Consider the following 15,889-nt stretch of genomic DNA (forward strand, 5'->3'; position numbering starts at 1 on the left):
CAAACCACCTCTGCAGGCGACGCATATGCAGTAACCCCAGCGGTACCACGAGGTGAGCAGCCGCCATGAGACCCAGAGTCTGTATGATGGTCAAAGCCGTCACCGTTGCCCCCCGTCGCAGTCTGCAAACTGCCTGAAGCAGGGATGCCTGTCTGCTCTCTGACAGGGTGGCACGTAGTCTGCCCGCATCGAGCAGAATCCCCAGATACTCCACCTGCTGGTGAGGTATGGGACTGCTCTTCTTCCAATTGAAGAATTACTTGACAATGACTATGAGGTCGTTGAGATAAAATAAAACCCTCCCGGCTGGAGCGCTGTGGTCACACATTTGCTGAACGTGCGTGGGGATAGGGAATAGCCGAACGATAATGTTGTACTCGTAAGCTATCCCCTGGAAGGCAAAACGCAAATATTTTCTGTGCTTTGGAGCAATTTTGATATGAAAGTAAGCGTCCCTTAGGCCGATGGTTGTGAACCAATCGCTCAGCTGCACCAGTTCCAGTAATTGTTTTATGGTTAACATATGGAACTTTTGCAGACAATGTGCTGATTCAGGATGCAAAGATCCAGAATGGGTCTGAATCCTCCTGTCTTCTTGGAAACCAGGAAGTACATGGAATAAAGCCCCTTTTCTCTGTCCTGAGAGTGCACAACAGACACAGCCTGTTTTTGCAACAGGGCCAGAATCTCTGTTGAAAGGAAACCTATCCCCTCCTGGGATGATAGATTTGCCTCACTTATGCCCCTGAGTGGAGGAGGGATACTGCAAAACCTGTCCATCCCCTCTGTCAGTACACAGCTGAGGTTCCATTCCCCATAAACTTTGCTAGGGGACATGCAAGCAGCTGTCGAGCCACAGCTAAGACGCTGTGGAACTCTCTGGTGGCCCACTCCGCCGCCAAACCTTCCATAAAAGGAAGTTTGGCCCATCGGGGGCTGACACAGAAAGGGCCGATTTTCTACTGAGGTCCTTGAACGCACCACCGCACACTCTCGCGGGGCCGCGCGCTCCGTCATAATGCCATCTTCACACAGACGGTGACATTTATTAATCGGAGCTATTACACTAGGCGAGGTGTGTTTTCTGACAACAACAGCAACAAGTAGTTATAAATACATACTATGCTAATGATAATGCTGCTCCATATCTGTAATGATGTATTTAGTTAACATTTGTTTGCCTGTTGGTTCATCAGCTTCCCCAAAAAATTCTAATTCAAATGTAAACAATGTGATTTATTTGCAGTAGCCTATTTGTTCAACTACAATACAAAGCACTTTTCGAATGTAAGCTATGGATTGCATCTGTTCACATTGGTCCCATTGTCATAATATTAACGTTATATAATGACACCCCTTTCCTTAATTTAAAGAAAAGCATTTCACCTTCAATGCAACACAAATAACAGTGCACCATCAGCTATCATAAAAAGGCAAAACATAGCCTGTTATAAAATTAGGACATAAGAACTCAAGGACAAAACCATCCAGAACAAACAAACAGACTTTTAGGAAGAGCAAAGCTTGCAGGAAGTGAGGACGGTGCTGCAAAGGTTAGACCGCTGGCCTTTCTTCAGTAGATCACTGGGTGTCTGCTGACGGGAGGGTCCCTGGGTGGAGGAGCCCTGAGTTAGTGTGTGTGTGTGTGTGTGTGTTTGTGTGTGCGTGTGTGCGTGCGTGCGTGTGCGTGTGTGTGTGTGTCAGGGTAAAGGAAAGGCTGATGAACTTCAATTTCTATTAGAAACCGACAGGGGCTCGTCGGCTCGGTCGCCAATCAATAGGCTGAAGGACAAGGGTGTCAGAAAAAAATGAAAGACCCTTAGCTTCCTGTCTGGCTGAAGAGAAGAGGAGGGGGGGAAGGCAGAGATGGACTGGGATGAGACAATGGAAGTGTGAGAATTATGATGGGGTAAAGAAATGATGAGTAAAGCAAATACCGAGTGTTAAGTGTGTGGATGTGTGTCATCTCTAGCATAGACATGGTGTAACTGTCAGTGTCAGCAGGGTGAGGGTTATCAGTCCAGGCAGAGTGTCTCCCTCCTCTATCTTCAACTCTTTGTTTGATCTCTCACAGCTACAGGATCCCAGGAGGTCCACGCCTCGCTTTGTGAAGACTCAGTGGAGAGCCCTAGCAGGTCCAAATTCATCTTTAAGGTCATACCATGTGACTGGACCTTTGCCATCACCAATCAGATTATCCCGGAGCCTGAAAAGCATTGATGACCCCGGAGCAGCAAGAGCATGACACTGTATATTCCACCGCATTTGAATTGTGCACGATACAGTGGAGACTGGTTACTGCCATGTAAAAGCTGTTGGAATTTTGTACACGGTACACATTGAAGGATGATTCTAAAACCTTTAGAATGCTACATCAGATACACACATGCATTTTACAGAATATGTTCATAATTACCCATTTAGAGTTATACAAAGATCTTTGTTAAACATGAGACCATGTATCAAATATTTCACATATTTGATATTCAAACCCTTATCTGGGTGCATGTAGTTTAAAAGACAAGTGCATTTAGCAGGCAGGGAAGTTCTTATTAAAGATCTCATTGAGTTGCAATATAGGAATTGTAGGTTCAAGCATTTTCCACAGATACTAGATTTTTGGAGACAATTCTAAAGAAGAGCCTGGTTTTAAGTTTTGTAATTGTGCATTTATTAGGTTCATTAGGTGTTTTTCCAGTCCAAAACGGAGCATTGAAGGTTTTTGTAAGCAGCAAAAATTTGTTATTTTCTGTACAGTAGTCTGTGACTGAATAAAATGCAATTTGAAGGCATAAAAAGCACAATGTGTTACAGTCCCCTTATAGTAGTGGAATTATGTTTTTACATATAAGTCGTTTTTTTCTTTATTTTCCTTTTGTTTTTAAAGTTAATCCTGATGTTGTGCGATATCCTGGATGTGAGTGCACATCAGCCTGTATGAATGTAACACAGCTGCCTTTCCTGCGGCCCTGTCCTCCTGACTAAAAGCCTTTTTGACATGAATTAGCATGTCGTCCTTAAAAGGCTCCAATTTTCCTCTGAAAGGTATGTCTCTAATAGGTACCCTTTCACGAATTCAAGCCCGATGTAACCTTGAATAAAGACACACATACGTTCTTTTTTTAAATCTTTCTTCACACTTCCTCTGTGGAAAAATACACAGCAAAGCAGAGAGAAGCTGTCATATCAAGGCTTATAGTAAAAAAAAAAGAAAACACAACAAAGATTTAATTTCCATAATGCATTCTAATGGATGGGCGATGTGTTTCAGCAGGTGAGACCAGAGGGCAAAGGCTTTCCAGACAAACACAACAATAAACCTGACGAGCACCATTACGCCGTAGATGTTACAGGCTGTGAGGGAATGGAAATGATGATAATTAGCTAATTCAGCTATAATCTCATTTGTTTGGTCTCACCTTTTGCTAATACGACTTTGACCCTGGCGCTTGAACGTTCCAAACGGCACAAATGAGAGTGCCAGCATGCTAATTTAGCAAGCAAATAACACAAATACTGGTTCTTGTATTGACGTTGGGACAATGGAGGTTAGTGTGTTAAAAAATGGGCCTTAAAGCTATTTGTCTGTTAATGATCTGTCTCTGTGCATATATATACACTCCAATAGAGAGGCTTTTTTATTTGAAACACCCTAAAAACAGATAGGCCTACATAAGATAAGATGAGATAAGATAGTACTTTATTAATCTCGATTTTAGAAATGTTTGTGTAGTGTAGCTTCATGTTTCAAATAATTAATAAAAGAAAAAACACACACATTGACACACTTTAAAACAAAACTTCTATATTCATCCAAACACACACTTAAAACAACACACTTTCTATTTGTCCTCTTTTTATTTGTATTTCTTTTTTAAATGTATTAAATTATTATTTATTATGATTTTGTGAAATAATTACTTTAATTTGTTGTAAATATTTTCTGTTTGGGAAAAAAAAAAGACTTTTATACCTGCCTGATTCATAGACTAAATCATGATTATCATCTAACGAAGAAACATACTATAAATACATGCAATGTCATATCTAAAGAAGACATTAAAATGCAAACACAATGTTGACATACCAACAGATGCACATGTTTTTAACTGTATTAAAAAGCCACATGCACACACATACACAAAGCAGGTTCCTCACACATACCTCAACACTGTAATCTGCTGTCGACCAGGAACATTCCTCCAGCCTGGGACACAGCACATGGAGCTCAGACTTCTCTTTAATAAGCACTCCATATGTGCTGGGCTGCAGGCCAGGGTCCAGGGGGGGGGGGGGAGTGAGCTATGGTTAAGTGTGTGCGGTTAGACCCAAGGTTTCTAGACGGCCTTTCATCCCATGCCAGCCCCGGCCGGGTGTGAGCAGCTAGGGGTTGAACTTAAGAGTTTAATGGTTCCTCTGGTTCCCTGCATCATATACATTGAACCCAGGATGCTTAGATGCTGGCCGGAGTTTACTAACCATTTCCCACTGCACCACCACCGGATGTGGGTCCCAAACATGTCGCTCTTTATCCACATTTGAACATGACTATAGAGCAGTGGAGGAATGACTACTAAAACCCAGAAATGAGTCAGTATTTTATCACTTCCTGTTCCTTGTCTCAAAGTCAACGTTTTCTTTTTTAAATGTGTTTTGGGTATTCCTGAAATAAGGTCTGTGGTTAACACAAGCTAGAGAGTTGTTTTGTTCTACCACATAAAATGTATCAATAAATAGCCCACTGGTGAATGTCCGAAGCTAGCTTAAGAACGGCTGTTGCTAACAAGCGGCTAAATGAGACACTACACGTCATCATGCCAAACATTAGCAACCTTTAGCTTAGCGGTGGTGACGCACAGCCAGGCAACAATAGTTATTTTAGCTTTTTACTTCTAGTGATTTCATTTATGATTCAAATGTCTTATAGTGGAGTAAATATATCGAGATTATCCTGCTGAACAAAATGCGTAAGTATCATAACTTTGAGTTGGCCAAAAATATGTTATTTCACTTTTTGGCTGTTTTACCTGCGTTGGAGAGACCTTGTTCAGGCGTGACCAAAACCAGTTTTGAAGGATAGATGACCTTTTATACTTTCATCTGGCTGCTATCCCCAAAACTGTTACTGGTGCTGGATGTGTATTTTGTAAATTGTGTAATTTCCACTTTATTTTTAAAAATATTTGAATGCATGCTTCTTATTTATATTAAGCTATCTTTGGCTCTTTACTTGCTGTATTAATGTACATTTCACCTCTGTGGGACGATTAAAGGTATTCTGATTCTGATAAATACATTCAGTCCTTTTGACCTAAGTGTGTCATTGAACCACACATTGTAATGCAGTGTCTGGACAAAGGCTTAATATGTGAGTAATAAGATCTTTCCCTTTCTTTCAATCCCTCTGTGTGTCTCAGTGTCAGTGAGTGGGCTCAGGTGCTCTGGCCAGCATTGAGGGACATTTTCAAGCTCCCTCTCTAGTTCCAACTGGAAATCAATACATGACCACTCAGACCACACTTTACTCCTGTGCATTCACTCAATGTTATTACCTTAAAAACTCTGACATTACTCACTTTTGCTCAAAGTTATTGTTTGCCCTAACCCTGACCCTACACATACAGAAAGGAAACATGGGTTACACTATGAGATTAATAGATTATTCTTTAGATCGTTTTTGGATAGATAAGCATTACAGCATGGACTCAGGTGAGCGACATAAGAGTCACCATAATAGAAGCTTAATTTTAACTTTGAAGTGAATTTAATTATAAAAAGGTAGACATCAATAACCGACATCATATGTATAGTCGCTCATGTATTTAAGATTGGAGGTTCCAAACTCTTTTGGCATTTGATCCGTCATTGTGAGAAGTCCACTGAGGTGCCAATTTAGATTTGATTAATTGCTATTACATTTATCTGACCTTGCAGCTACTCAAGACTCTTGATTTATTTGTTTATTTAATTGTTTATTTCGCAGGGACAATGCACGCTAATGAAAACTTAAAACATTAGAATGTGTCAGGCGTAACAGTGCCAGATTCAGCTTTCAGCTGATATTGGACTGTTGTCCTACTCTATTGCATTCTTTTCACCTGCCAATGCGTTTCTGATCCAATTTGAAAACATAGATATTAGATCTGGATATGTCGAAAACAGCTGTCAGTCTGAACAAGATCTCAGTAACTCGAAAGTCATGATGTAATTACATGATTCTATCTAACCTCAGTAGGAAGTTATTATCTCTTTTCTCACTTATTAGTTTATTTTTGTGTAACTTCCTCCAAACGCCTTACTTTCAGCCTCCTCCATCATCTCCACTGCTCGAGTGTCCCATAATGCACCTCTCAACGACATTCATTAGCAAAACCCCCACCCCCTCCTCCATTTACGCATGCTGTACTTCTCTTGGCTACCCCCTCGACCCTCATCTCCTTTGTGCTGTGATATGAATGCACTTTGATGCCTAATAAGTGGCTCTGTCCTTTTTGACATGAGCAGCCTGTGCCTGCCCTGTTCAGCCAGTAATTAGCCTGCTCCCCTTACTTAGCAGCCATGTTCAAATTAAGCCGCTCCGCCTCCGTCTCTCCCCCCTTCCCTGACTTTCATTCATTTATGGGTAACAGTGTTGGGCAAGTTACTTCCAAAATGTAATACAGTACATATTACTTATTACTGTCTTTTTTAAGTAATAAGTTACATTACAATATTACTGTCTCTGAAAGTAGTTACACTACTTTTATATTACTTTTGAGTTACCAAAATAACCTCAAAAGAATGGCTAGGTATTTTAAATACTAAAATGTAGTTTAGTGCAGCTCATTATACATCCAGTGAAGGGCAATGTGGTATAGCATAACAACTGTGTACGCCATTAAGGCTACTAACAACTTTTATTACACGACTTAGTTGAATACTCGATTCTCATTGTAAATTCTTAACATGTGACGCGTTGTTAATACAGCAGTGCAGACCACTGTCAAGGACTATAATGAAGGTTGCTAAGGAGGATCAAGAAAGAGAAAGGAAAAGAGGTTAAAAGACGGAGCGCTGGACGTCAGATAAATCACCATAAGAAGGCAGAGAGGAAGTAAACAATAACAGGACACGGAATGGGCTCTGTAGTTTGTTTAGTATAGCAACGCGTTACACCTAACACTGATGGGTACTGTCTGTTCCCCTGTCCTTCTTCGTCTCTCATTTGCTTTAAATTCTTTATAGGTTCCTTTCATGATTTATCTTACTCACCGTTGTGTCTTATACTGTATGTTAAGTCCTGTGGAAGATGAACATGTTCCTTTTTTTTGGGTGTTTGCTTTGTTTATTTACGTCATGTATTATTATGTACGTATGTTACATATTACACATTTTTTGCCAAAGCTTTTGCTTAGTCTGTCGTGACTTGGCTTGAGGACCACAGGGTCACAGGTTCAAGTCCCCGAACAGACCAAAGTAAGAAGAGTATGGTAAATGGCGTGGTGCCCTTGCCCACAAACTAGGATGGGTACATGTACATCTGTGTAATAATGAAGAGTGTTATTTACTGGCATTACGTATTGGCATACAATACATAATATCAATCAATCAATCAATCAATCAATCAATCAATCAATCAATGTTTATTTATATAGCCCAATATCACAAATGTTACATTTGTCTCAGTGGACTTCACAGTTTGTACAGAATATCAGTATGACAATACGACACCCTCTGTCCTTAGACCCTCACATTGTACAAGGAAAAACTTCCGGAGAAACCCACAGTTTAAAGGGGAACATGGGAGAAACCTCAGGGAGAGCAACAGAGGAGGGATCCCGCTCCCAGGACGGACAGACGTGCAATAGATGCCGTGTGTAAATTGAAAAGATAATACATTTGCAACATAGGTAGTCCAAATGTTTGGAAATGCATGTGTGTATAATAGAAAGATGAATCCACGAGGATATCCATCCAGGACTTATGATCCAGGACCACAGCCACGACTCAAGATCCAGGACTCGCGATCCATGACACAGGAAAAAACATCGAACTACCCATAATCCTCAGCTATCATTGAACCAAAATGAAAGACATTTGGGGAAGCTGGGTTAATCGGAACATGAGAGTACACAGGTATAGACAGAGAGAAGGAAGAAGTAAGATGTCCCCCGACAAACTAAGCCTATATCAGCATTACTAGGGGCTGAATCTAATCAGCCCTAACTATAAGCTTTATCAAAAAGGAAGGTCTTAAGCGCACTCTTAAAAACGGATAGGGTGTCTGCCGTCCGAACACAAACTGGAAGCTGATTCCACAAAAGTGGAGCTTGATAAGAAAAGGCTCTGGCTCCCATTGTACTTTTAGAGACTCTAGGAANAGCGTAAGTATGTTTTTAAATAAGACGTATAACTTATGGAGCGATGAACCCCATATAAAAAGTTTGGATATAGAGAACATGAAAATGAACTCATTGTAAAACTAATCGTTAATGAAAACGAGCATAGTCTAATAAGACTTTTAACGCTCAGAACGAATTCTAATATAATTCTTGAGGAAGGTGAGAACTTACAAGTGTCAAACCATAAAAAACCAAAGAAGATCACGTTGACAACATACCCTGTTACTCTATCAATTTGATAACACCCCGATTCGCATGACGAACTGACCTTAGTACTCTACAATCGGGTATCCAAATGCAACCTATAGTACAACCCACCGACCTCATTCCGAAGCAATAAGTACAAGTGGACAAGCACACACACTTAGACACAGCACATAAACGCACACACACCTACCCAACTGACACTGACACACATACATTTCATACACACCTCACTCATACTACACTCCGGGTACAACACACACTACACACAAATACAACTCACCTCGACAGAATGAACACAATAGACACACTATCAAACACACATACGCGCACGTCTTATCACAACGCGAATCCTAACCAGTGGGCTTCGAACTGATGGATCTAATGACACAAGGAACACAGATATACACACATCAGACCTACACACACACCACAACAGCACTCAGGACTGAGAATGGCTCAGGGCACACACACAGAACAATTCAGGGACCACACTATAGTGATACATAAGTAGCGGACATTAGGCATATGTCTTGGTTTAATACATAGTCATCACTATAGGGACGCGTTAGTTAAGGCACAGTACCTATGATACGTACGTTACATCATAGAACCTAGAACTCACTTCTGCGTACAAGGGTATACGTAGCAAGACGTTGCGCACCTCGTCGGTTGAGGAATGACGAACGTAAAAACAGTAAGACACAAAAACTCGGTAGGTATCAATAATGTACATTACGTTTATACCCACGTTCCAAGGAACATGTGGTACACACACTACACATATTTATCTCACAGCATACATGTATTACGTGTATAGAGCACTGGTACTAAGATACATATCTCAGCGTGACTCTAATTTTACTTCCTAAACACTTAACCCGGAGATATAAATAAACAATCCTCGGTCTATACACCCAACCTACGTGAACAAACCGGTTTTGATTCGCGGACCCCCTGATTTTGTATTCAAAAACAAAAACTAATTGGCCTCGAAATAACTCATTAGACCGTAGTGTATTGTTCTTACATACACTAGCCCGAGGGGTGTCGGTGGTCCTCCCGATATCCACATACACTACACGACCATCCCTGTAACACCCCCTTAGGACTTCATCTAAAAGGGCACGCGGAAGAGCGCCTGGCGAGGACGCGCCACCAGCCCCACGCTATACTGCGGTAAAGGTATTTCCCAGGGAGCACCCCCTATGGTTTGTTATTATTTATCAATAATCATTTACGTAATACGGTCGTGACAGGGAACAAACACCACCACAAGACCCCCCCCAAATACACACAGAATTTGCTGTGTATGTCGTAATTGGTGCTATGTTGTGTTTTGTATGCTAGTTTAGTGGTTTTTGTTTGTAGGTTTTATAGACACACAACAAGAACAGCCAAAAAAGGGTTACTAGAATACAAAAAACCAACAACACCAAGTAACACGGACACACACGGGAGAACAGAAGTATGCAGAAACAGGTAAAGCGTTGTTTGTGAGCGTGCTCGTGGGTGGCCTGACTTTGGGCCCCCCCTACCCAAGAAAACTACCACATCCACACACACCACCACAGCACGAAACACGACCACACTCCACAACACACAACAACACACACACATCACACACACCACACAACACACACACACACAACACAACACACACTACACACACACACACCCCACACACACAACACACACACACACCACAACACACACACACACACAAAAGACTGGCAGGAGTGAGGTCTCACAATTCATAAACCATACTAAACTTTCCGGCGGGGTGGAGTTGTCTTACAAGACAAATATAACCACACATAGCAGCCGGTAAAACCACGATTACAGTAGATACTACACACGACAGCCAACCATCCTAGCGTTTTCGAGATACTGCACACACACAGAGCTGAAAAAAAATCAAACACACAGCACAGAAACACACAACAGGACCACGGAAAATCTAAGAATCTAACACATTTAAGCGCGACGGTGTCCCAGGCTAAAATCAAAAATTTAAATAGCAATATAATCGTCCCAAAGTCACAATATATATCACCCCAAATTAACTGAGGAAGGACTTTAATCTAAGGTCTAATTACAATAGAGACATCAAAACATCGCACAAATCTATCGGCGGAGTATCACGCAGACTCTTGACAGCGGACACATTAACCCGACTATGACGTGACAACCAAAAACAACACAAACACACGAGATAATGTCACACATTGATAACACCAAAACAAACCACATAAATAACGTATACCTCTTCACCCGCAGTCCATAATCACTACATTTTTTTTTTAATACCGGACACAGCCCACAACAAAAACGACGAACAAGTAAACAGTACATCACAAATGAAAGTCAACTAAAAAAAACAAAACAAAACAAAACAAATCAGAGTACTTATACCGTCTCGTGTGGTTTTAGCAGGTGGTCGGAAAAACGACATTCCGACCGCGGATAATATCTCGTAGTAATCGGGGGTTGAAGGAGAAAGTACTTTAAGTCGTGAGACAACCACCTGCCAACAGAGATTTAGTAGTGTGTGTGTGTGTGTGTGATAGTGTATGTGTGTAGTGTGTAGTGGGTGGGTGGGAGTGGTGAGTGTGTGTGTGTGTGTGTGTGTGGGTGTGTGTGGTGGTGGTGTTTGTGTGTATGTGTTGTGGTGTCTGCGTGCTGTGTTCAGCTGCAGACAGTACAGCTTATTTTTAATTGATACATTTATTTGTTTTTACTCAACATACTGCTGGGTGGATGTCTGTTTATTCCTGGGGAGCGATGACATCTTATTTGTAGTATTATATACATGTTAATAAATACATTGCATATATAAATGAGCATATTAACTAAAGCTGTCAGATAAATGTATTCAAGTAAAAATAACAAAATGTCCCTCTGAATTGTAGTGGAGAAGATGTAGAAAGTAGCATACATTACAAATACTCACATACCTCAATGTTGTACTCAATTAAGTGTACTTTTGTACTTTCCATCACTGGCAAATTATTGTAACATTTCTGAAAAGAATATGCAATGATGTATGGCAAAGTAAGTATGTTTAGCCTTTTCCATTGACCTGAACAATAAGTGAGTAATAACCAAGCAAAGGGCTACATTAAGGTTAGAAAGGGGGTTGAATGGTTAAGGTTGCATTTATCCTGATAAGCCTCACAAGAATAGCAAATGTTTTCGATTGTGAGGCAGATAAAGTGATGAATGCGCGCACACACAAAAAAAACACCCATGTACAGACGGACAGTAACAGAATATTTTTTTTGTTTTCCAGCTGCCCTCACCACCAATCTCTCACAACACACCCACAACAAGACAGCTTCATTCAGCCTGCCCTCTCAGCCCACTCCCCATCTCCTTATGTCCCCCCAAATGAATAGAGATGTAAATAAGTTCATGCACTTAAGGACCTTTGTTTGGGGCACCCACACTGGAGAGGCCTGGCAAGAGCTTGCCCTTTTGTATCCCTTCTTTACATCTTTCTATGTGCATCGAGGGCGAGTTCAGGAGTGTTTCGTCGTGAAAAGAAACATGTGTTTTCCGTTCAAAGATGCAGTATGTACATGTATGTCTTTGTGTTCATGTATGCTCTAAACATTCTTAATTTAAAAGAAATCTGATGCAGAAATCCTTTATTTGTCTCTCACTGGGGAAATTCACATAGCAAAGGTACAGTGCAGGTGAAAGGCAAAAAGAAAAAGTAGATTTATATATATATATATATATATAAGCACACATAGCAAAAACAAATAAGTGACATCATTATTATTACATAATTACTAATTAAATCGCAAGTAAATGCATAAAAAGTATATAGGAGCCTGCTGCGCTTCAAGGATGTCGTAAAACGTGATATGAAGGCCCTGGACATTGCGACGGACAACTGGGAGAGGCTGGCGGAGGACCGGACGAAGTGGCGCCAGCAGCTGCGCGAAGGTGGTGACAGACTTAACAAAGACTGGATTCGTGGACTTGCTCAAAAACGTGGACATACTGTATCTCTCTGATTGCACTGTACAATCTCTTGTAGATTTTATTGCCAATATGTTAACAAATGGTTAATAAATGGTAATTAATAAATCATTTATTGCACAAAAGTGTATATTGCACATATTTACAGAAGTGTAATTGCACAGCAGGGGAGATATAGTCCATATTTGTTTGTTATGGCAAATTTTGTTACCCATTTAGCCTTGTAAGCATGTGTCAGTTGTCTATAAACACAGAACAACAACTTAATTTTTAGCCTAGCCTACTAGCCAGCTTATCGAGAATAATTACAACATATCTGTATTTTAGGCACAATATGGCTGCTCACAAAACCAAGTGCAGTATCAGCTCCAATTACACAGGCGACCAGTCTCAGATCGCTAATTGAGGAGGTTGAATCGCTAAACATCAGAGATAACATTATCTGAATTTATTTCGGAGCAATTTAGCCCACTTTAATGGAAACTGCTAAATAACTGGATAAATTAAAAATAAAGGCTGTGCGAGGGGATTTCATAACTAAAAGCACCAGGCAATCAAACAAAATCACAACAGTTATGAATTTGGCAGGCACACAACGTCCAAAGCTTTTTGCTGTAATGGCTGGCGCTATTATGAGCATTAGCCCAATTCCCTTACGAATTCAGCACTCTGTGGTGAGACGGGTCAGAAACACACACACACACACACACACACACACACACACACACACACACACACACACACACACACACACACACACACACACACACACACACACACACATACACACACACTCTCAACACACACACACACACACACACACACATACACACACACACCACACACACACACACACCGACACACACAAATGCCATCCCGCCCTGTTTCAGGTCCGGTTTGCGGTGCTGCGAGTGTTTGTTGGATTTGGCTATTTGAGGAGCGAAGAGGGCAAAAGGGACGTGCTGGCATTAATGCATTTACTAATAACTATTTTATTAATGTTGGGTCCCCAGAGGGAGCACTTTATGGAAATGGGCTCATATGGAAGGGCAGAGTGCGAGAAGGCCACTGGGAAATTGGCTTTTCAGATTCCCCCCACAATGTCCTACCAGCATCATACCTTGTCCTCCTGTGGTGTGTGGGAGCCTCCGATCACATACATTTCTTTTGTTTATGTTGATGCAGATGTGCTCAATAAAGCTCGGTTATAAAAACAAGAACTTATTTTAGTCAGGGTTAGTTTTGGCAACTTTGTGCAATGAACGCTATCGGCCAAATAAGCCACTTCACACCCTCAATCCGCTCATATATCTCCATTTCACAGCTTTAGAAGACACTTATTTAACAAACACACACATGGTGTGATCTTGCACATATTTGCAATACATTCAATTAAGTGCTTTGCTTCTAATTAACACAATATGACAAAAGTGCTGCATTAATGAATTGGCTGTTCAGTGACGCACATCCATCTTTAAACATTCAAGCTCTAATTCTACTGCATATTTTCACACGGAATTGACCCGACAGAACACTCACAACACATAAAGCAGGGAGTGATTAATGAAATACTTGTTACCACTAAGGTCTAAATCTGTTCCTTAACCAGTTTAGCCCCACAATAGTTTAACTCTCTCTGTCCATGACAACAGTTGCACTTAACATACCAAAAAAATACCAAAACTGTGACATTTCAAGAGTTGGAAGGAGTTCTTAATATTAACACTTAAGCAAGACTTAATTGCAGCATAATCTGATAACGAGTAAAAGTATTCGCAATTCAATGTTACTCAAAGCAAAGTACAAAGGTATAGAGGTTTGAAAAATATACGAAGCCAACAGTATTCCATATATGCAGAATAGATATTTTTGTATGAATGCGACAACTTAATGTTCAGCTGCAAGACAGTACAGCTTCTTTGAATTGAATACATTTATTTGTTTTGTACTTCAACATACTGCTGGGTGGATGTCAGTTATATCCTGGGCGCGATGACTTTATTTGAAGTTATTATTATACATTTTAATGAAATCCATTGCAATATATAGAATGAGCTATTAATACTAAAGCTGTCAGATAAATGTATTTAAGGTAAAAAGTACTTCTATCTGAACGGTCTCAAGTTTGTGTATGATGAATTCTTCCATGCAAACCAAGTTAGCCATTGGGGCTCAGTGCTCGACCTATTTTGTTCACATTATATTGTGCTTCCGCAATATTTCATAAGGATCACTGCTGTACATTTTAATTGTTATGTCGGATGATACTCACTATATTTATCAATCAAGCCTGATGAAACCAATCATCTAAATAAATTCAACGACTGCCTCCAAGGACTTAAAAACATGGATGAACTTAAAGGGGAACTATCAGGCTAAATGCACTTTGTACGTCTTTCTTATACACTGGAATAGTGTGTCCCGGTGTTCCACGGGAACCCACCAAGTGTCCGAAAACACCACAAGTCTCTATTTTCGCTCCTGAGCCAAACTCTAAAAAAGGGGCTGCAACGGACTCTGAAAAAAAACGGATCCAGATTTCAACAACTTTTCCTACGTCACAAAGAGGCTGCTATGCCGCTTATTCCAGGGGAGTGACGGTGCAGCGGCGGCCACGTGCATTGCCAAACCTCTCATTTTCGCATATACTGTAGGACGGATTTCCGTTCATTTGGCTATTCAAATGTTAACGAAACGGACAGACTTCCCGTGCACATCAGGCCGGGATGTCCGTGATTAAAACAGTTTACATGCACTTATTAACACTACACGTACCCAGGACTCCACCTGCTCCTTTTCCTGGGTTTATCAAAGTGAGGTGACGCAAGCCCTACTCCTCTGGTGCCCGCTCTGTGGGGGTTGGACGGGGGGGTATCGGCAGCAGTCCGCTCTCTGCTCCTGCCGCTGCGCTCTGCCTCTATCCACACCAACTTTTCCCGGCCTTTCAGAGAACTTCATTGCTGGGTCCAAATTCTAAGTTAACAAACTGTACACATTCGCATTCTTGCTAATTAGGCCAAAATATTCAGATCGGAATTACAGTAGGCAAACGCATCCGTAAAAAACAGAGTACAATAAATACAGGACAGACCAGCATTGTCAACAATAACCATTCAGAAACGTCCTGGCTGCAACCGAGAATGTTTGCACCGGTCCACCAAAACCTATCCCGCTGCTTCAGGTCCAGTTCTGGATCAAATTGATAATATGCTTGAACACAATGCATTGCTCTGAGATTACATTGTTATTCCACAGCTCGTGAATCACAGCAAACATTAAAACGTCGAGCGTGGGGGGCGTGGTCAGGCTGCTGC

General features: G+C 41.0%; 1 long non-coding RNA gene across 1 annotated transcript in view; it reads right to left on the minus strand.

The window, feature by feature from the left end:
* Nucleotides 1-771: 771 nt before the first annotated feature.
* The window catches only part of LOC104946109 (uncharacterized), a 36,030-nt gene continuing 20,912 nt past the window's right edge, over nucleotides 772-15,889 (minus strand). The window contains exon 4 of the long non-coding RNA XR_798405.1: nucleotides 772-821. This is a non-coding gene — a long non-coding RNA (uncharacterized lncRNA). The remainder of the gene's footprint in view (nucleotides 822-15,889) is intronic.

Source organism: Notothenia coriiceps, unplaced genomic scaffold (genome assembly GCF_000735185.1).
Source record: "Notothenia coriiceps isolate Sejong01 unplaced genomic scaffold, NC01 NC01_scaffold00010597, whole genome shotgun sequence".
NCBI classification, from domain to species: Eukaryota; Metazoa; Chordata; class Actinopteri; order Perciformes; family Nototheniidae; genus Notothenia; species Notothenia coriiceps.